General features: G+C 38.8%; 1 protein-coding gene across 1 annotated transcript in view; it reads left to right on the forward strand.

Annotated features, from left to right (window-relative positions):
* dph5 (diphthamide biosynthesis 5) overlaps nt 1–21,274 on the forward strand; it is a 59,095-nt gene that overhangs the window by 14,386 nt on the left and 23,435 nt on the right. The gene's annotated exons all lie outside the window — the stretch shown is intronic.

Raw genomic sequence — 21,274 nt, forward strand, 5'->3', positions numbered from 1 at the left:
AATAACTGTCATAACCCATTTTTGCAATTTGTATGTTTCGAGATGCAGACTTTGAAATCAGTAGTAATAAGACCACTCAGCCTCAAGAGGTTTTTTATAAAACTAAATTAAACATTTATTAATACAAGAAAAACTGTAAGCACATACATATGTCTACAAAATTACTACTATAATAACTACAAAAATCCCCTAATTAAACTGACTCTCAATTACACCCCTGTTAAGGCAGCACTAAAACTTTAAAAAGGCCCATTTGACTGTACAAATTCAAAATGAGGTTCCTTGCAGACACAGTTGGAGGCATACAGGCTGGTTAGATCTTAAATGAGTCTGCCTTACACACACGAACTCCTTTCTGTTTATACCTAGCTTTCCCTTTGAATGTAAATTTTCCATTGTATCACTAGGCTTTAAACATTACATCTTCTAACAGTAATATCCTTTCATTCCACCAATTTCATTACACATTACTTGGTGTCTTCTAGCTAGGTGCAAGATTTCACCCAATCTTTTAAATGCTTTATTTAAAAATGCATATTGCCCCCTTAATGCCTATGTTTCTAATCTTCCCCATGTTTATCTAATTACCATTTCAAACCTACTTCTTTCTATACATCAAAGCCTCTAGACCAGCTGGCTTTAATCCAATTAAGACACACACAGACACAGACCCCACTAGAACTCTATTTTAAAAAAATAATTTCCAATAACATTATAGACATTAATCTCTTCATGACATCGTATAGACAGGGTTAACAGATAACTATTTAAATTAAGTTGTGGGAATATGATGGGATGTGGCAGGGGAGGGACTGTTGAAGTTGGTAAAAAGAAACTTTAGAATTGTTATCAGGAAGTTTTTCTTCCTGCAAAGAGTAATTGGCACTTGAAATGGACCTGCAGAGAGTGATGGAGGCAAAAGCCCATCTAATAAACCATTAGTTGGAGAAGTGAGGAGAATCCAGGAATGTAAGTTCTCAAACAAATCATCTCATAACATATGAGGAATGAGAATGACATCAGAGTTTGTTCAACCTCCCTGCAGTGCATATTTTATAATTTAGCAACTCTGGACACAGCTGTAGCCAGACAAAGAAAGAAAAGCTTGGCCCTGTTCTGTGATTGCCTGGCTCTGTTCTGTGACTAAGCTCATCGGCTGCAATGCCTCATACAAAATAAAAACAGAACAGGAGGAGGCCATTCAACTCCTCAAGCTTGTTAAGCCACCCAGACCATGGCTGATCTGTATCTTAACTCCATTTACCGACCTTGGTTCCATATCTCTTAATACCCTTGCCCAACAAAAATCTATCAGTCTTAGATTTGAAATTTTCAATTAACCCAGCTTCAACAGCTTTTTAAGGGAGAAAGTTCCAGATTTTCATTACCCTTTACATGAATCAGTGTTTCTGACTTCACCCTTAAACAGTGAACATTTGATCATTTAATTAACCTTATTACTTAATTTTTTTAACTTCTCTTTCATTTTATTCGTAGTTCCTCTAGTTCTCAAATCCAGAGGCTTCGATTCAGAACAGGGTTAACTTGAAGTGTAATTTTGTAATATACTGCATTTATATAGTACTTATCCTATTAAAACATCCAAGGCACTTTATGCAAACTAATTATGCTTGAAGTGTAGTGACTTCCACTGTGTAGGAAAACATGGTAGTTATTCTTCACTAGCACTAGTAACTGTTTTTGCTGATATGAGGTGAGGATGGCTTGTCGGCCAGGAAATCATAACTCCTTGGCCTGGTTGACAGTTCAGAAAAGTTATACTAATGTAAAAACTAAACACCATTCTAACACACATTTGAACTTCTCAGCAGTAGTTTGTGAAGTTGTGTTCATGTTTCATCATAGGAATGGACTCTCTCATCTATCACTTCCATGCTACGCTTGAGTGACATTATCCACCAACTTGGTTTCAGCTTTTGCATTTCTATTAATGACACCAGCCTGTATTGCTGTTACTGTGATAGTCACAGAGTTTAATGTCTTAAATTCAAAATAATATTTCAATGGGGGTGCTGTACAACAAACAATGTGTAAATTAATTGTAACCACTGTAACTCGATGAGTATTATTTGGTTCACAGTAACTTTATGTACTTGGGGTTGGTACATCTCCACCCCTTCACTTTATACGCATGCTTAGGTGCAACTCCACCTTCCCCTTCCCCATACTTGCTTTGGTTATTTTGGTAAAATTTAAAATGGTAAGCTTTGGTAAGTTGCTTTAAAAAAGAAAGACATATGTTTATAGAACTTTCATGATCTTAGGACATTACAAAGAGCTTCACAGCCAACAAAGTACTTTTGAGGTGTAGCCACTGTTGTAATGTAGGAAACATGACAGCCAATTTGCAAACAGCAAGGTCCCACAAAACAGTAATGTGATAATGGCCAGATAATCTGTTTGTTGATTGAGGGATAAATATTGGTCTTGATGCTAGGAAGAAGTCCCCTGTTTGAATGGTGCCATAAGACCTTATTTTATTTCCTCAGTTCTGTACTGGAGCATCAGACCAGATTTTGTGCTGAGGTCCCTGGCAAGGGACTTGAACCCACAACCTTCAGGCTCAGAGGTGAGAGTGCCACCACTGAGCCACGACTAACACTTAAAACTGTGATGCTGTTTATTTTCTGTATTTTAAGCATTGGTTGTGATCTGGCCTCCTCCCACAACTGGTTTGATACCACTTCCCACAGTTGGACCAATAATTTAGGATCTTCAAAAGGAAAGTTTGACGACTATTATGCTGAGCACAGGGTCTCACTGGAAATAGCCAACACAGAATAATTTGCTTTGTTACAATAAAATGCAACAATACCACAGTTCACACATCTACAATATAGAAAAAGCTATTTTATCACCAAATGTGTTGTGGTTCACACTGACCAATAACCCACTACCCCATTACTTTTTTTGGTAACACAGCAGTAACCACACAAGGAAAGAAAAGTCTGTTCCACTTTCATGGTTAATATTATGGGCTCTGTTGTCAGTGTCAAGTTCCTGTTCTTTAATTTTACCTTAGCAGTGTTTGTAAAACACATCTGTTTCACTTCACTGCATTATAAACAGCTGTAGTCTCTTTGTGGTAACCAGTACTATTATTTATATAGTTTGACATGATGAACTACGTACATAGTATCATGGTGTTTACAGCCATTACAACAACATTCTACCATAGCCTGCCTTTGCCCTGTTTAATCTCTTTCTTGATGAGAGTTAAAATTCTTTTAGGATGTATTGAGATACTTTGCATTTCTCTGTTGAAGCCTTTACAAGTATTTGTAAAATAAAGGTTCAGTTCCCTCCTATAAAGCTTTGTGGAGCCTTAAATTCCAATATTCCAAATTCTAATAAAGGGTTTTGTACAAATAAACATTGTTTAACTGGATACTGGGTTTTTTTACCAAAAGAAAATTAAAATAAAAACCTTGTAGAAATTATTTAGCACAACTGATGTAATAGCCTGTTTTTGGTTCTATTAATTTCATGTTCACACTTCAAATGGCCCTTGACTAATGTGCATATATTAATTTTTCTCCGGGTGATATTTACTAAGAACATAGCTAACATTTGCAAATAGGAAAAAACAGTTTATCAGAGGGATAAAAGCAAAATACTGCAGATGCTGGAGATCTGAAATAAAAACAGAAAGTGCTGAAAAAACTCAGCAGGTCGGGCAGCATCTGTAGAGAGAGAAACAGAGTTAACGTTTCGAGCCTGATATGACTCTGGAAGTTCCACTTGCAACGAAGAGTCATATCAGACTCCGTTTCTCTCCCCACAGGTTTATCAGAAGGCACTATTCCAACCTCTCTGAGAAAAGGACTTTTATTTTTATATCTCTACAATTCAGATATGTTTTATAATGGGTGGGCAAAACCACAATTTTTGGTGCATGATCTTTATGAAAGACGAGCTTTATAACTTTAGGTGAAATCCTCAAAATAATTTACAACTATATAACAATTTAATTACATTTCATCAAACCTCAGATCACTCAACTTTTAATCTTTTCAAAGTGCAAAGGTTGAAACCTTACCATGTAGCTTGGAAAATATATAAATTTTCAAACATGCAGGGCCAGAAATTGATTAATGCTGCATATGCTTTAGAGGGATGGGAAACAATAGGTGGTTAAGTGTCCAATATGGCAGGTGGCTTGCTCACAAACATTCCGTGCTGGAAATGAGCAATCGCCATATTGGTTAAAAAAAAAGTATAAGATGCTCCCATGGCTGTACCTAAAACAGCTCCTTTGCAAAAACAAATAAGGTGCCTAAAGCCTATTCAAGGCTGCCTTTGCAAAATTTATTTCCCTTGAATGTAGCCCAAAGCCAGTTCAGCAGAAGGTTGCTTGGAGCATCCAACATGCAACTGCAACTTGCTGGTCTCATCCAAATGAAACTTGACGCAAGCTTTCAGTATTCTGTCTCACTGACCTGGCTGACCTCAAATGAACTTCCTTATCGCCTTCATTTCTGCCTCCAAAAAGCTTAGATTCCTAACACTACTTTTTCCCCACTAACACTTAACTCTGTCAAGTATTTTTGCATCATCACACTATTTGTTGAATTCTAGAACTTACTTGTCAGGTTTCTCTGACCTCTTTCCAAAGCATCAATGTTTTCTTTGAAGTCTGGGTGTCCAAGACTCCAAATGTAGCTGTGTCAGTTATCTGTGCGGGGTTCAAAAATGGGTTTTCGTTTGTAATTAAATGCGGCTCAAGATATTACGTAGGATTTGATTGGTTTTATTGGTGGCATTGCTCATTGGCTGGAACTTTTCAATGAATTGTGAATAATGACCGTAAAATCCTTTTCCAGTTCACGGTTATGCTAACAGAAACACATAACATGCTGGAGTTTTCTCTGGTCACGTTCGCTGAACGAGTATGGAATCAAAATGGAACTTTGCCTAGGTTTGAACATGGATAACTGGAATACAAATTAAACGTTAAAGCAAAGTCACGAATTACATGTAAATATAGGGTTGGAGTCCTGCCCCACCCAAAACATGATTTTAAATATGCTCTAATCCACCTCTCCTATCTCCACATTCCAACTGCAAGCACAATCCATTTCTGTTTCTTCTGTAATCCATCCTCCTGCACAGTCCATCTCTGACATCTCCATCGTACTGAAGTACAATCCATTTTGGCTGTATTTTGTTCATTTATGGGGTGTGGGCATCACTGGCAATGCCAGCATTTATTGCCCACATGGTGTTGGAACACCTACAGGGCTGTTATCTCTAATTCAGAGTGCACAGAGTGACATGCATTGCAGTGTGTACAAGATTGACATATGTCCTAGACACACTGTTTGCTGTTGAGAAAATGTCTTTACTTGACTGTTACTTCTGTTACCAGTTAAAACTATTGGAAGATAGAGGAGTATTGTGTAATTCAGTTTTGTTTGCTAAATAATATAAATGTATAAAACACAATCAGAGCTTAAAGATGAGGAAACGAATTTCTAAATACTGAAAAGTTTAATTTTTTTCTTCAACCATAACAGGAAACATCTTTGCTATCTTTTCTTGAAATTGATATTCTGTCTGAGCAGGTTACGCACTAGATGATACAAGTTGCGATATCAGAGACGATGCTTGATTATATCTGTCAGAACTAGAATTTTAAATTTGGGAAAATTTCTTCCTAATTGTTGTGACAGCTTGTGCTTATGATTTAGTTTTAAATCACAACTGTGTGTATCCTTATTTTCCATTTTCATAATTAGTAATCTGTTAATGTATAATACTTACTGTTCAACTGTTTTGAGGATTAGAGTAATATCTCTCCGCTGAAACAAATTGTAACTTTTGTTTCAAGAATATACTCAGATTATAGTGGAGAATACAGGGCAGTTTGCTGTGAGCATCTGGAGAAGCTCAGTACCGACTGAAAATGACCTATAGTTCCTGTTGGCAATGAACGAAGACTAAAAGAACTTGCAATTGTACAGTGGCCTTTTGCACTCTCACAGTTCTAAAATGTTTTACAGCCAATGAATTGCTTTGACAATGTCATCACTGCTATTTTGTAGACAAACATAGCAGCCATTTTATGTACAGCAATATCCCACAAACAGCAATGAGATATGGGCAGTTATCCTGTTTCAATGGTGTTGGTTGAGGGGTAAATGTACACTGGAATACTCCTGCTTCTCTTCAAATTGTACCATGGGGTCTTTTGCATTTATCTGAACAGGAAGAACAAACCTTGGTTTAATGTCTCATCTGAAAGGCAGTATTTACAACAATGCAGCATTGCACTGATATGGCAACCTAGATATGTGCTCAAATCCTTGGACTGGGGTTTAAATCCTTGACCCTTCCACCCCTTCTAACTCAGGTGAGGGTGTTACCATACCACTGACAGACGATAAGAAACAATTATTATTTACATTTTTAGCAACAGTAAGTATATGGGTGTGGTGAATCCTATCAGCATATAAAGCAAAGTCAGGGGGAGTATCATCCAGTAGTGAGATGTGAACCACAGTAAATCGCTTAATTTCAAAATACAGTTGCTATGAAGGTGCAAGGCTCTTATCCTTGTCTCTTCCAATAGCAGTCATTTCTACAAGGAAAGAAAAGTGTAAAATAAATAGTATATTAAGAACTAATTTATCTTTCTCTCATTATTGAGCCAGATTGTTCCCTGATTACGGGTGCTCTTCGTTTAGTTGCCAAATGCAAAACTACTTTAGCTGGAAAAAGCCATATATGGACTCATTACAAAAATAAGGCAGTGCATTCATTGTCTATTGGGAAATACAGTTTTATATATTTCTCATATTTTTAATGGTATGTTTTCAAAATATCCTCATGAAATGTCCCATGCAAACTATAGATTCATTTCTTAGATTTTAAGGCTTTATACTCACTGAAGTTTGTTGTCTAGTTTCCTCACACTTTAATGCCAGTTGCAGTTAGTTACTCGCCATCTGATTTTTTAAAGTGAGAAATTTCAGGGCTTTGTTGCTTCTCCCACTCTGTTCTTTTTCCATATCAGTGCACTACTCTAAATACCTTTTAGTCCTTTGTATATTTTTGATGATGATACACATTAATCAGCTTTCTTTAGATTGCACACCATGTTCATTCCCCAGTTATTGAATCACTACATCTTGAACTCCAGGTCCTTAAGGAAATGGAAATCTTGTTTCTTTCAATTCCTAAGACACTTTTTTCATATATCTCTCAATTCCAATTAGATATTTACATTTCGCTTCACCATTAATCTTTCTTCTATTAATAATCTTTGCTTTATTATCTCCTCTACTCTCAATGACTCTTCCCTTTCCTTATTGCTAAAGCTGTTCGAAGAAGCATATTTTTCTCTTTAACTTCTTTTCTCTTTACTAACTCTGAGCCTGAGACTGGGATACTGTTAGCAGGACCTCTCTCACATGGCCTGGATAGGATACAAGAAGAACATTCTTACCTGTCTGGCAACCTTACTTTTGCTTCTAGCCTCAGGCCCTTTCTGCATCACAATGATTTTTGACTCTATTGATATAACCAATGGTTGCTGCTTCTCTGAACTTTCTTTTGCTCCACTGAGCTCACAAACTGCCAAGTATTATTGAAAGTTATCCAAGCTGAGGAAAAATGAAATGCTTTTCAAAATATAATAAATAAACAAGAAAAGCATGTACCCAAGAAAAATAAGGATAAGCTAAACAGTTAGTCCATAAAATGTATGAATAAGGCTATTAACACCACTCTGGGAGGACCATCACCACAAGGATTGCAATGGTCAAGGTTAGCGCTTCAGGTTAATGAAGATGGGCATGAAATGCAGCCTTGCTAGTGTCTTACACATCCTGAGGACAAATTAAAATGGAAATAAGGCCACCTGTACAAAACCTACAGGGAAATATAATGGACGAAACTTTGGGAATAGAGAGAAAGCTAGAATTCTATAGGGTAAGAATTATGAAGAATTGTCAACAATGAGTAAAAATAATTAATATTTCTAAAAGCATTTGTTAAAGAGGGATAATGCTAACTTGCCATCCAGTAATGGTTGCACACTAAATTTCATAGAATATTTTGAAATCTGTGAAGCAGAGATACTTGATAAAGGTATTGATAAAGATTATGGTGACAGAAGACTAATAATTCTAGGACAGAAGGACTATATCAGCACCCCATTTATTCCTGTTATAATAATCTTCAGGGTGCTGAAAGAGACGTAGGGAAAATCTGTAGTGGACTGACTAACATCATGAAAGAATCATTTACATTGAGAATACTCCATTGAACTGGAGCAAGCAAACAGACCTGACCAGGAATGAAAGATTAGTAAACCTCACAACAATAAGTAGTAAAATAATGGAAAAACATTATTTAATATTTCAAAAGTGAATTGAGTTCATACTTAAAGAGGAAAAAATTTCAGGGCCTAGGGAAAGAGTAAAGGAGGGACTAATTGGAAAGCTCTTTCAAGGAACAGGCACAAATACAATGGGCCAAATGGCCTCCTAGTATGTGTTAGATTCTCTTACTCTACATTCTAAGAAGTAGACTGGAGAAGTACCTGCACAACAATATTCTAATGACAAATAGCAAGCATGATTTAGAAGGAGAGAATTCTGCCTAAACAGCAACAATTTACATTTATATAGTACTTTTAACCTAATAAAACATCCCAAAATGCTTTACAGGAGCATTATAAAACAAAGTATGAACTGAACCTCATAAGATGATGTTAGGTCAGTTAACTGTTGATCAAAGAGGTAGCTTCTAAAATGTAACTCAACGGAGGAAAGCGAGATAGAGGTGTAGGGAGGGTATTCCAGAGCCTAGGGCCTAGGCTACTTAAGGTGCAGCCACCAACGGTGAAGCAATTAAAATCAGGAATACTCAAGATGCCAAAATTAGAGCAGCGCAGAGACCATGAAGGCTGTGGGGCTAGAGGAGACTGCAGAGTTAGGGAGGAGCAAGGCCATGGAAAGATTTGAAAACCAGGATGAGAATTTTTAAATCAAAATGTTGCTTTATCAGGAGCCAATGTAGATTAATGAGCACAGGGATGATGGGGGAACAGGACTTGGTGTGAGTTAAGACATGGGCAACAGAGTTTTGGATGACCTCAAGTTTATGGAGGGTACATTGTGGGAGACCAGCTAGGAGTGTGTTGGCAGGAAGGGTGCTTTGGTTAAGGATTGGAGTATGGATCAAGAACTGAAAACAAATGCTTCAGTCTTTCCAATATTTAATTAGAAGGAATTTCTCCTCATCCAATACTGGATGTCAGATAAGCAGTCTAATAATTTAGCAACAACAGAGGAGTCGAGAGAGATGGTGGTGAGGTAGAGCTGGAAGTCAGTGCAATTTGAAAACTAACGCTATGCTTTCGTATGATGTCATCGAGGGGCAGCATGTAGATGAGAACTGGGAGGGGCCAAGGATAGACCCTTGGGGGACAACAGAGGCAATGGTGAAGGAGCTGAAAGGGAAGCCATTACAAGTGATTCTGCAGTTACAGTTAGATAGTTCCAATTCTGGTTCCATTATTTTCTAACTGTGAGGACATTACAAGTAAATTAACTAGTAGATAAAATAGGCCTGACAGCATCTGTGGAGAGAAAGACAGAATTAACGTTTTGAGTCCGTATGACTCTTCTTGAAGAAGAGTCATATGGACTTGAAAAGTTAACACTGTCTTTCTCTCTTTCTCTCCACAGATGCTGTCAGACCTGCTGAGTTTTTCCAGCAATTTTTGTTGTTGTTTCAGATTTCCAGCATCCACAGTATTTTGCTTTTATTATAGTAGATAAAATAGCTTGTTTGGACTTTCAGAGAAGTCTTAACAGTTTTTATATGAAATATTTCTCATTAATCTAAGACTTGGGAATTCTGAATAGAACATAATGCTGAAGACATAATTAGTTAAAAGGAGCAGACAGAAATTACATGAGAGGAGTAGTATAAGATTGTAGGGGAGGTGCTGAGTGTAGTAAAGCTGTCTGTAGTTTTTCTAATCTACATATGCTGAAGACAATGGTAAATTTGTCAATTTTGTAGGCAAGGCAAAAATAGGAAGAACATTAAGAACAGAAGTTGCAGTTAGTGGTTTTCAAGGAATTGTGCAAGTGGACAAGCAATAACAAATCAAATGTGGATATTTGACAAATATAAAACATTGTTCATTGGGTGCATTAATCTGCAATAAAAGCATTGTCACAGTGAGTCTTTGAAACGAATTTAGGAGTAACATGGCAAAGCTATTAGTAAAGTTAATACAATATTGGAATATATAAGCAGACATTAAAATAGAATTAAGGAGGTTGGTACTGGTCTCAACATATCTGAATGACAATATTCACTTGTAGTCATCACTACAAAAAGTACTAAGGTACAATGGAGAAGTGGGCAGGGAAGAGCAACAGGGAATTGTGTGTCAAAGGGATGATTTAGGATAAAGGTTGGAGATGGTCTTAAGTGCTAGGATTTAGAGATAAGGAGGTTAATAGCTGATTCTGTCCCCCTCTGTTGGATGGATGCTGGAGAAAATATGCCCAGAGTGGCACACTTTTACACATCTGATCTTGAGCTTGATTTTTTTGTTTTTGGCAAGCATCCATGATTAACATTGATTCCCCTGAGATCCACTCCCTTGTCTGTTAGGCCTGTCACTGAGGGTGCAGGATCCACTTGAGGTACAAGATTACACTGGTAGTGGCATGCAGATTGAAGACCTTTGCAACAAATTCCTTCTCACAAACGTTAGAACATAGCCTTGAAGAAGGAAATGGAGTAATGCCAATGAAAACATATTACCACCACTGGTCTCCAGTTGTACAGAAAAAAATGACTGAACCCATTAACATCCCTGAAAGGGATTGAATAGGCCTGTTTCCCCCATGCAGCTATGCTGCCCCACTTGCGTTTGCTTCGATCTTTGCAAGTGTGCACAATTAGGCTGTCAATAAATTCTCTTCTAAATCCCATGTTGAGAATATAAATGTTTTTTATCAGAACCATTCAATATTTACTGGTTTGTCAATTTCAGCTAGTGATAGGTTTATTTGTAATGTTTAGTTTATTAAATTAAAATGGTGTATATTATATGTTAAAAGCGATCAAAATGGTATTTTTGAACAATTACTTTAAAGTAAGTCAAGATATGAGAAGAGAACTTTAAGTTTACACTTAACTAATTTAAATTTTAATATTGATATATTTATATCTTTGGCAGATGATAAATGCTTGCAATCATTTGTCAGACATAATAGAGGTCAGGATATTAGGGGAATTGTACTGCAGAGATGAGCTTAAATGGGAAAAGTGGCATTTTCTTATCCTTGAGTGGTCTTATATGGTATCCTACATGCTGTTCCTTCTCTCTGTTGAAATCCCACTGTTCTCCTACCCCTAACTTCGTCTTTAACAAGCCCTCAAAAGTGTCTGCTCTTGTAATCCACAGGCTTTTAAAATCTAAGATTAGTATCAAATAATCATTACTTCCTGATTTAACTAGACCCATTTCCTACTCTTTTCACCCTCACCCTTGTTGGTATACCTGGATTTATCTTTCCACCCAGGTTCTTCCACATGAACACGAGAAATAGGAGCAGGAGTAGACAATATGGCCTGTCGAGCCTGCCCGTCATTCAGTACGATCATGGCTGATCTTGGGCTTATTCTCCATTTTCCTGCCTGCTCCCCGTATCTCTTAATTCCCTGAGACACCAAAAATCTATCTATCCCAGCTTTAAATGTATTCAACGATGGAGCATCTAGAACCCTGTGGAGTAAAGAATTCCAGAGTTTCACAACTCTTTGAGCGAAGTAATCTCTCTCCTCTTAGTCCTAAATGATTGAGACTGTGTCCCCGTGTTTTAGATTCGCCAACTTTCTGTATATTAAAGCAATGAATGAGTATTTCTGGGAGGCAGCTAGAACGCATGTAAAGTGTAATGTTACAATCAAGCAGGTTTGTGTGGACTGAGTGCGACCCTTCCCCTGATACTGATATGCAAAGCCTCACTTCCAGTTTCACTTCTGTAATAGTGTTCTTATTTAATTAATCATTTGAGAGATAACAGTGCCCAGCTGAGGCTGGCAGCTTTGAATGACGGAAAGTTTTGAGTTGTCAAGCTATGGTCTTCTATTGGGAAGGTCGCTGTTGTATTATAATGCAACCTGAATTAATGCTGTGAAACACATAGGGCAGAATTTTACAACAGCGGGATTTTACGTTCCCGCTGTCGTCAATGGGATTTATACGGGCTCGCCACATTTACAGCCCTGTCCCCGCCGAAACAGGGCCGCAAAATTCTGCCCATAAAATGAAACTTCCCTTGAAAGAGTCGTTAGAGCTATTGGAAGTGGCTTCAGTAATCAAAGCTAATATTTGTATTCAGTAGCTGACTTTTAATGTTAACATTTAGAAATATTGGGCCATAATTTGCTGTCAAAATAATGGTAAAGCTAATGGTGTTATTCCCATTATTCACTTGCAAATGCTACAGAAACTTGTGGCAAGGGTAGATGCGAGGTTGATCGTGGAAAACCAAAGTTGCTGTTTAGCTGTTGCTAAAGTGGGGCTATGTGTAATTTGATATTACCATAAAGTCTAATTAATATATCAGCTGAGGTCAATTATAAATTAAGTGCTGATAAACAGACACTCAGTTCCTTATTGGAGTTTAGAAGAATGAGAGGTGATCTTATTGAAACTTATAAGACTCTGGGGGGGCTTGGCAAGGTAGATGCTGAGAGGATGTTTCCTCTCATGGGGGAATCTAGAACTAGGGAGCCCAGTTTAAAATATGGGGTCTCCCATTAAGACAGAGATGAAGAGGAATCTTGAACCGTAGAAATGCTATGGCTCAGAAAGAGGCCATTCAGCCCAATGTGTCTGCATGAATTTCTTCTCTCAGAGGCTCATTTGTGCTTGATATTCTCTTCCCCAGCAAACAGTAGAGGCAGAATCATTGTCCATCTGAGCCTTGAATATATTCAGAGTTTTGATTGACAAAGGAGTCGAGGAAAGTGGAGTTAAGGCCACAGTCAGATCAGCCATGATGGTATGGAAGGGTGGAGCAGGCTTTCTGCTGCTCCTATCTCTAATGTTTATATGTTCTTAATTCATGGTTACACTGGCAATTTTAAGCTGATAAAAGCTAATTGACCTGAAACTTTAACTCTGTTTCCCTCTACAGATACTGGCTGACCGGCTGAGTAGTTCCAGCATTCCCTCTTTTTATTTGACATTTTTAAATATAGTTTGGATCCTGAAATTAATTGAAGGCCTTTTTTTTGCTATTGGGGTACTTTATAGTCCAAAAATGAATTATTTTTAAAATTATGCTTAAAAGTGAATTATTTTGACATAAATTTGCCTGTGTGATAATTACGCATAACAGAAACATCTCAAAACTTGTACAGAAGCATATATTTTACTTTGATTACAGAAATTGTATAACATATTCTGTACAGCTGAGGGCTCCAATGGCTTAACATAATACAGAATGCTTTAGTTAGGGTATTACAAAGCAATGCCTTGTGGAGGAAGAGCTGGCGGGTGTTGCATCATGATGTGTTCAGAAAAGCATTTGGATTTTGCTTTTTTTATTCCTTTCCACTTCTGAAGAAGAATTGACTTTATGAAATTAATGTACTTGGGTGCTGACACCTGTGGCTGTTTCACCCAATTGACCATTATTCATTTGTGAATCTAGATTGTAGGCAGCATTACAGCCTAACAGGATTTGGTCTTCTCCCAATATCCATCCAGGAATGTTCTGCAGTAGATGCTGACTAAAAGAAAGAGCCATTGCTAATTTCCTCCGGTCCCATAATACATTAGCTGAGATTAGGCACCTCAACGAAGATTCAGAATCAAATGTGGGACCTTTCGACCTGCACAGTTTAATACCACATTATACTAAATTTTTTTAATAGGATGTTTATGATAACTTAAGAGTGTCTTTGCTGGTGTAATAAAATTAGTGAAGCCTCTGCTGCTGAAATTGAGAGTGAAAATGTAAGAATTAAAGGTATAGATTAAATTCTCATTGTACTTTAAGATCTACGGGGAAAACATTCAGCAAAACACAAATTAAACAATGTTTTAGTCGTAATTCTCACTGGGTAGTTTTGCTTTTCTTTAGTTATAGTTTTTAATTTTCAAAAATGTAACCAGCTTTCACCCTAATCTGTGGCTGACGCGTGTTCTAAAATTGAAGTTAGTTTTTTGTTAGTGACTGAGTGTTCCCTAAGAGAATTAGTAATTAATTTGCTTTGCCTAATCTGTTTTATTTCCAGTATGGCAATTATGTTTTTTGTGGAGGTACAAATTCAGCAGGGTTTCTTGGTGTGTTGCAGCTATTCTAAGTGGATATGGCATATATCTTGAGGTTAATCTTTTGGCGTTGAGTCCTTCCTACACATATTACAGTCATTGACAATATTTGGATCATATTGTAATAGTTACTAAAAATAAATAAACAGTCCTGAGATTTGGGACATCTGGATATGGTGTGAGCAATAAATCAAGTTGTTAATGTAGGAAAGCTGTGTCCTTTTCAAGTGGAGATCTTGGAATGCCCTGCTCATAAAGTTGTTCCAGATTTGTCTCCTTTATTTTCCTTTTTTGCAAACATTTGCACCGGAGAAAGCAAATGGTAAAATTGTGCACATTTCATGCTTTGGATTGGACATCATTTTTAAATTGAAAACTTTATTTTGTCTATTGAATCCAAAGTTGTGTTCTGGGTTAGTGTTTCTGAGAATTTTGTGAACTTTGTATAAAGCGCTCACATTACTGATCAGATTTTAATTTGGATTTAAGGGTTTTCATATCCTTTTTTCCCATTATTTTAAAACAGAAATCTGAAATAAAAACAGGAACTGCGGAGATACTCAGCAGGTCAGACAACTGTGGAGAGAAACAGCGGTAATGTTTCAGGTCATGAAGGGTCATCAGAACCTGGAATATTAATTCCGTTTCCCTCCACAGATGCTGTCTAGCCTGCTGAATATTTCCAGCATTTTCTGTGTTTATTTCAGATTGCCAGCAACTGCAGTATTTTGCTTTTGTATTGGGGAAAATATTTTTAGAGATGTAAAATGTATCCAAAGGAAAAATAGCAAAGCCCATGAAAAAGAACAAGAGAGTGAAAGTAATTCAATAACTCTTTCAAATGGGCTGAATTGCACCCTGTGATGTTTGATTTAAACCACTAAAAACATTAGCTTTGTGGTATGTAATTTCTGCAACTATAGGCCACTGGTGAACTTGATGTACTTTGCATCTGTCAACAACAACAATTTGCTTTTATGTAGCACTTTAACATAGTTAAACATCCCAAGGTGTTTCACAGGAGCATAAGACATAGGAGCAGAAGTAGGCCGTTTGGCCCATCAAGTCTGCTCCGCCATTCAGTGAAATCATGGCTGATCTGATAACCCTCAACTCCACTTTCTTGCCTTTTCCCCATAACCCCTGATTCCCTTACTGATTAAAAATCTGTATGTCTCAGCCTTGAATATATTTAATGACCCAGCCTCTACAGCCCCCCCGAGGTAAAGAATTCCACAGATTCACTACCCTCTGAGGGAAGAAATTCGTCCTCATCTCTGTCATAAATGGGTGACACCTTAATCTTAGATTATACCCTCTGGTCCTAGACTCTCCCACAAGGGGAAACAATCACTCAGCATCTACCCTGTCAAGCCTCCTAAGAATCTTATATGTTTCAATAATGTCGCCTCTCATTCTTCTAAAATCCAATGAGTACAGGCCCAACCTACTCAACCTCTCCTCATAAGAAAATCCCCCTATACCTGGCATCAACCTAGTGAACCTCCTTTGGACTGTCACCAATGCTAGTATATCTTCCCTTAAATAAGGGGACCAAAACTGTTCACAGTATGCTAGGTGTGGTCTAACTAGTGGCCTTTATAATTTTAGCAAGACTTCCCTATTTTTAACTCCATTCCCTTTGAAATAAAGGCCAACATTCCATTTGCCTTCCCTATTACCTGCTGAACCTGTATGTTAGCTTTTTGGGATTCATGCACGAGGACTCCCAAATCCCTCTGTGCTGTCGCTTTCTGCAGTCTTTCTCCATTTAAATAATATTCAGCTCCTCTATTCTTTCTGCCAAAATGCATAACCTCAAATTTTCGCACATTATATTCCATCTGCCAAGTTTTTGCCCACTCACTTAACCTGTCTGTAACCCTCTGTAGACTCTGTGTCATCCTCACCACTTGCCTTCCCACCTATTTTTGTGTCATCCACAAACTTGGCGATAGTACATTCACTTCCCTCATCTAAGTCATTAATATATATTGTAAATAATTGTGACCCCAACACTGATCCCCGTGGCACTCCATTAGTTACACGTTACCATCCTGAAAATGTCCCCCTTATCCCAACTCTCTGCCTTCTATTAGTTAGCCAATCCTCTATCCATGCTAATATACTACCCCCAACACAGTAGGCTCTTATTTTGTTAAGTAGCCTCATGTGTGATACCTTATCGAACGCCTTTTGGAAATCCAAATATATTACATCTACTGGTTCCCCTTTATCTATCCTGCTTGTTACCTCCTCAAAGAATTCTAATGAATTTGTCAGGCATGATTTTCCCTTCATGAAGCCATTATCAAACAAAATTTGACATTGAGCCATATGGCAAGATATTGCAATAACAAAAGGTTGGTTTTAAAGAAGAGTGAGAGGCAGAGAGATTTAGCGGAGTAACACCAGAGCATACGACTTAGGCAGCTGAAGGTACAGTGGCCACTGGTGGAGTAATTAAAATTGGAAATGCACAAGGGTCCAGAATTGGGGAAGTGCAAAGATGTTAGAGGGTCGTAGGGCTGGACTAAGTTACAGCGATGTGAGGTGAGGGGGTGGGGGGGGCGGCAAGGCCATGGAAGGATTTAAAACCAGGGTTAGAATTTTAAAATCAGGCATTGCCGGACAGGGAGCTAATGTAGGTTGATGACCATGGATGAATGGGACTTGGTGCAAGTTAGGTTACAAGCAGCAGAGACTTGGATGAGCTCAAGTTTATGGAGGGTTGACCAGGGGATCAGTGGAATACTCCAGTCTTGAGGTATTAAAGGTATGGCTGAGGATTTCAGCAATAAATGAGCTGATGTAAAGTTGAAGATGGGTAATGTCCCACAGATGGAAGTAAGGCAGCTTTGTTGATGGAGCAGATGCATGGTTGGAACCTCAACTTCAGACCAATACGACGCCAAGGCTGCAAGTGGACAAATTCAGCCTCAGACAGTAGCCAGGGAGAGGAATGGCTAGGAAGCAGAGTTTATGGCAGAGGCCAAAGGCAACAACTTTGGTCTTCCCAATATTTAGTATGAGGAAATTTCTGCTTATCCAGTATTACACATTGGGTAAACAGCTTGACATATCAGAGACAGTAAAGGGATTGAGATAGGTGGTAGAAGGGTGTTGCTACTGTAACATGTGGAACTTGATGTTTTGTTTTTAGCATGATGTCACCAAGGAATAGTATGTAGTTGAGAAATAGGAGGGGTTCAAGGATATAACCTTGACTTTTCAGCTCTGCCTTGACCATTGACACCTGGTATCCTGTTCTGAGGGGTGACACTTGCCCCGCCTCCTCCAACTCCAGCAAGTATATGCCTTCATAATGAGTCTGTAGGCTATTTGATCATGGGGGCTTTACAGCCTGGTTATATCCCGTTCTTGTCCAATATCTGCGTTCTTGCACTTGCGACAGAGTATATATTCTAAATGTGACCACCTTATCTCGATCATTGGTGAAGTCATAGCAATAATAATACCCAGTTTTTGTCTGTCCAGACTGTTTGGTCAGTTTAAGGGACACATCTGTTGGTGGGTTTATTTGGTGGGTAGTGCCTGGCGCATGCTGTCTTGTAGGACAGGCAAAGGACTGGGTACATGTGACACAATGGCCCTGCCAATGGATGGTGGGATTGAGATGGCATTGGTGGAGAACAAAAACAGCAGAAGATAACAACACCCAAGTCACTCTGGCAGGAGAGATTGTTTCCAGGATGGCTGGGATGGGATTGCTGGAATTGATGAGAGGAATGGGGATAGCAAGAGTGAGTTGGGGAATAGCATTAGAGAGATGGCATGAGAAGGATGGAAAGTTATGTGATGGGGATGGCATGGGAGGGAGGTGATGGCAAAGGAAAGGTGGCATCGGAGGAGTTCATGAGATGATGAATTGGTTAAAATTGACAAAATTATAGGGACACTTATTTGATGCAACTTATTATTTGAAAGCTATTCTTTGTGCTAAGTATGAAGATTCACTAGATTTGAATGAATGAGTTTTAGAAAAGCTGTCTGGTGAATTCAAAGAATACATCAGCCTTGATTCTGTAGACAAAGATGATGATAATGGTCTACACCCTTCAGAGTTTCTATACAGTCTAACTCCAATGGGCAGACCGCTGCACAAACTTAGGCTCAAGGAAGGAGCACTTATAATGTTGCTACGAAACTTGAACCCTAAACAAGAACATTGTCATGGAAGATTGATTGTTAGGAAATTGTTTTCTTCGATGATGCTGAAATTTAACAGGCAGATTTCAAGAAAATAAAGACCCAGATCTTCCAGTCTCCAAAGACCAGGCGTACCCCAGTAGATGCACTAGGGGACCTGTGAGAAGTCCCTACACAAACACTCCATGGGAATTGCCTGGGAGGTTTGAACTTTCAATGGGCAATTCCTCTGTTCCCCAGGACCCTTCGAAAAAGTCTCCAACTCTAAGCTAGAGTCTGAGACTTCGGACAGTTCCGACTTACTTACCCGCATAGTTACCCAGGAAATGTTAGACTGAAAAAATCTAGTCTGACTCCTGGGTTACTATGCAACTGAACCACCATCCCCACCCAATCACTCACACTGACCACCCCCGCCTCCCCTCGATGCCCCATCTCTCTCCCAACCCGACCTGACTAGCCCTCCACCCAAGCTGACTATCTCCTGACCCAACCTGACTATCCCCTAACCTGACCTGACTGTGCCCTAAGCCCAACTCCCCACCTGACCCTCTCGCAGCTTGATAATCCCTGACCCACCTACCCAGCTCACTCAGCTGCCATGGTTATCCTACCCACCTGCCACCCTACCCACCTCCCATCCCACCCAGCTACCATCCTAACCACCTGCCACCCTACCCCCTTACCCACTTGCTTACTCACTGTAACGCCTCACCCACCCTATCCCCTTACCCACTAACCTCACGCACCCCACCCCTTTACCCGCTTACCCAACCTATCCCCTTACCCACTTACCTTACACACCCTGCCCCTTTACCCATTTAACCTACCCACCCTACTCCCTTACCCATTTAACTTCCCTCCGTAGCTTTGAGACATTTAAACTCTTACCAGAATATGGCAGCTAGTGCCATAGAAGGGGTGTGGCTTCTGCACGGCTTTTCCTGACTGCTCCCTCCAAGGTTTGCTGCACTGCGTAAGCTCTGCAAGATCCTCCATTGGAAGGTTGGCTAGAAAAATTGGAGGAAGGTAAGTGTGTTTTTTTTTGTCTGATCAGGGTATGAGATAGGGGTTCCGATCCTGACCGGAAGCTCTGGGCCAGAGTGTTTACTCCTCAAGTAATATTGAGCCCATCAGATGTAAACCTGCCTTTTCTACTCAGGAGAAATCTATTCCCAATTAGACTTTCATATTTTATGACTATAAACAAGTCCCAAGGCCAGACTCTTAACAAAATTTGTATTTATATTCCTAGGCCTGTTTTTACACATGGAAATTATGTAACTTTTTTTACAGTGAGAAGTTTTTATTCTGTTAATGTCTCGGATGAAAGAATAACTAGAAACCCTGTATTTAATGAAGTACTGTTGCAACGAAGATACTAATTTGACCACGTATATTTTGCAGGTCTTTGCTAGTTTAAAATACTGGGTGGTTTTCATGCCTTGCCTTCAGAAGGACATTGATATCTTCAATCGAATTCGTAAAAGAATGACAGAAATGATTCTGGGTCTGAAAACTAGGTTGTGTTGCCTAACTTTTTACTGTTGATAGGGAGGAGAAAATGAGCAGGGATATGACCTACATTTCTAAAGAGCTGAAGGGCATGGAAAGACCCTAAGCAGGAATTGGGAGTTCCTTCACCGAGAAGGGGAAAATGAGAGGGACCGTCCAAACTCCTGTATTCAGAACAATTGCATGGGTAATAGAGAAGCATTTACCTATTTCCTCAGTTGAGATTGATGTATCGTATGGAAATCCTAAATAGCAACAACTATTTGCACTTAGATAGCACCTTCAATGTAGCAGAATATCTCAAAGCACTTCACAGAGGCGCAAGGAAATAAACAGATGCTGAGTCATAAAAGATGATGGGAGGGGTGAACAAAAGCTGAGCCAAAGAAGTGGTTTTTGAGGAGGTCTTAAAAGAGGAAAGGGATATGGAAAGGCAGAGGGCTTTAGGACAGGAATTCTAGAGCATTGGGCCAAGCCAGCTTTAAGCACAGCTGCCAGTGGATTGGGTGTGATGGGTGGGGGTGTGCACTTGTCACATTGGAAAAGATAGGGAGGGGCATGATTATGGAGTGATTTTAAACTCCATTTTTATCACATAAAAACCAGGATTCATAAAAGAAATGAGTGACATGAATTACGTGAATGTTGTTTAATTAATTTAAATGAAGATTACAGAAGTAGCGTGCTTAAGTGCAAAATTAGAAGTTACAATGAGACTAGCAAAATTTTGTGTGGAAGAGACTTCTATCACAGCCAGTGAATGCAACATTTAAAGAAAAAAGAGCTGGAGAAGTACCTGGTTTAGAACAGGACTGAAGATTATTGGACATAAGTGTAGCTATAAATGATCAACTATTGCTCCTGTGCTACTGAGATCTTGTGAATATAATCTGTGGTATGCAGCTGATGAGGTTGATCATGTTGATTGTAATCTTAAACTGTTATCTGGAAGATTCTGTTACTATTTTCAGGAGTGATGGAGCTTTCTTGAGAGTGATTAAGACCCTGACTGTTGTCCCACATCTCGGTCAGAAATTGGAGGAGCATGTCCCAACCTGTGCTTTTGAATCAATGAGAATGGCATTGCAGGAAATTGTTGTATTGCTTTCTAAAAGCAAAATTTTCCCCCTCTTCACCTGCAAAACTAAAACGAAAAGTTGGAGTATCAACTAAGTAACTTGAGACATGAAAAACATATTAAATTTTACGGTATATGTGAAGCTGGTGTGTGACTGGGTTGTGATTGTT

Source organism: Cetorhinus maximus, chromosome 17 (assembly GCF_964194155.1).
Source record: "Cetorhinus maximus chromosome 17, sCetMax3.hap1.1, whole genome shotgun sequence".
NCBI classification, from domain to species: Eukaryota; Metazoa; Chordata; class Chondrichthyes; order Lamniformes; family Cetorhinidae; genus Cetorhinus; species Cetorhinus maximus.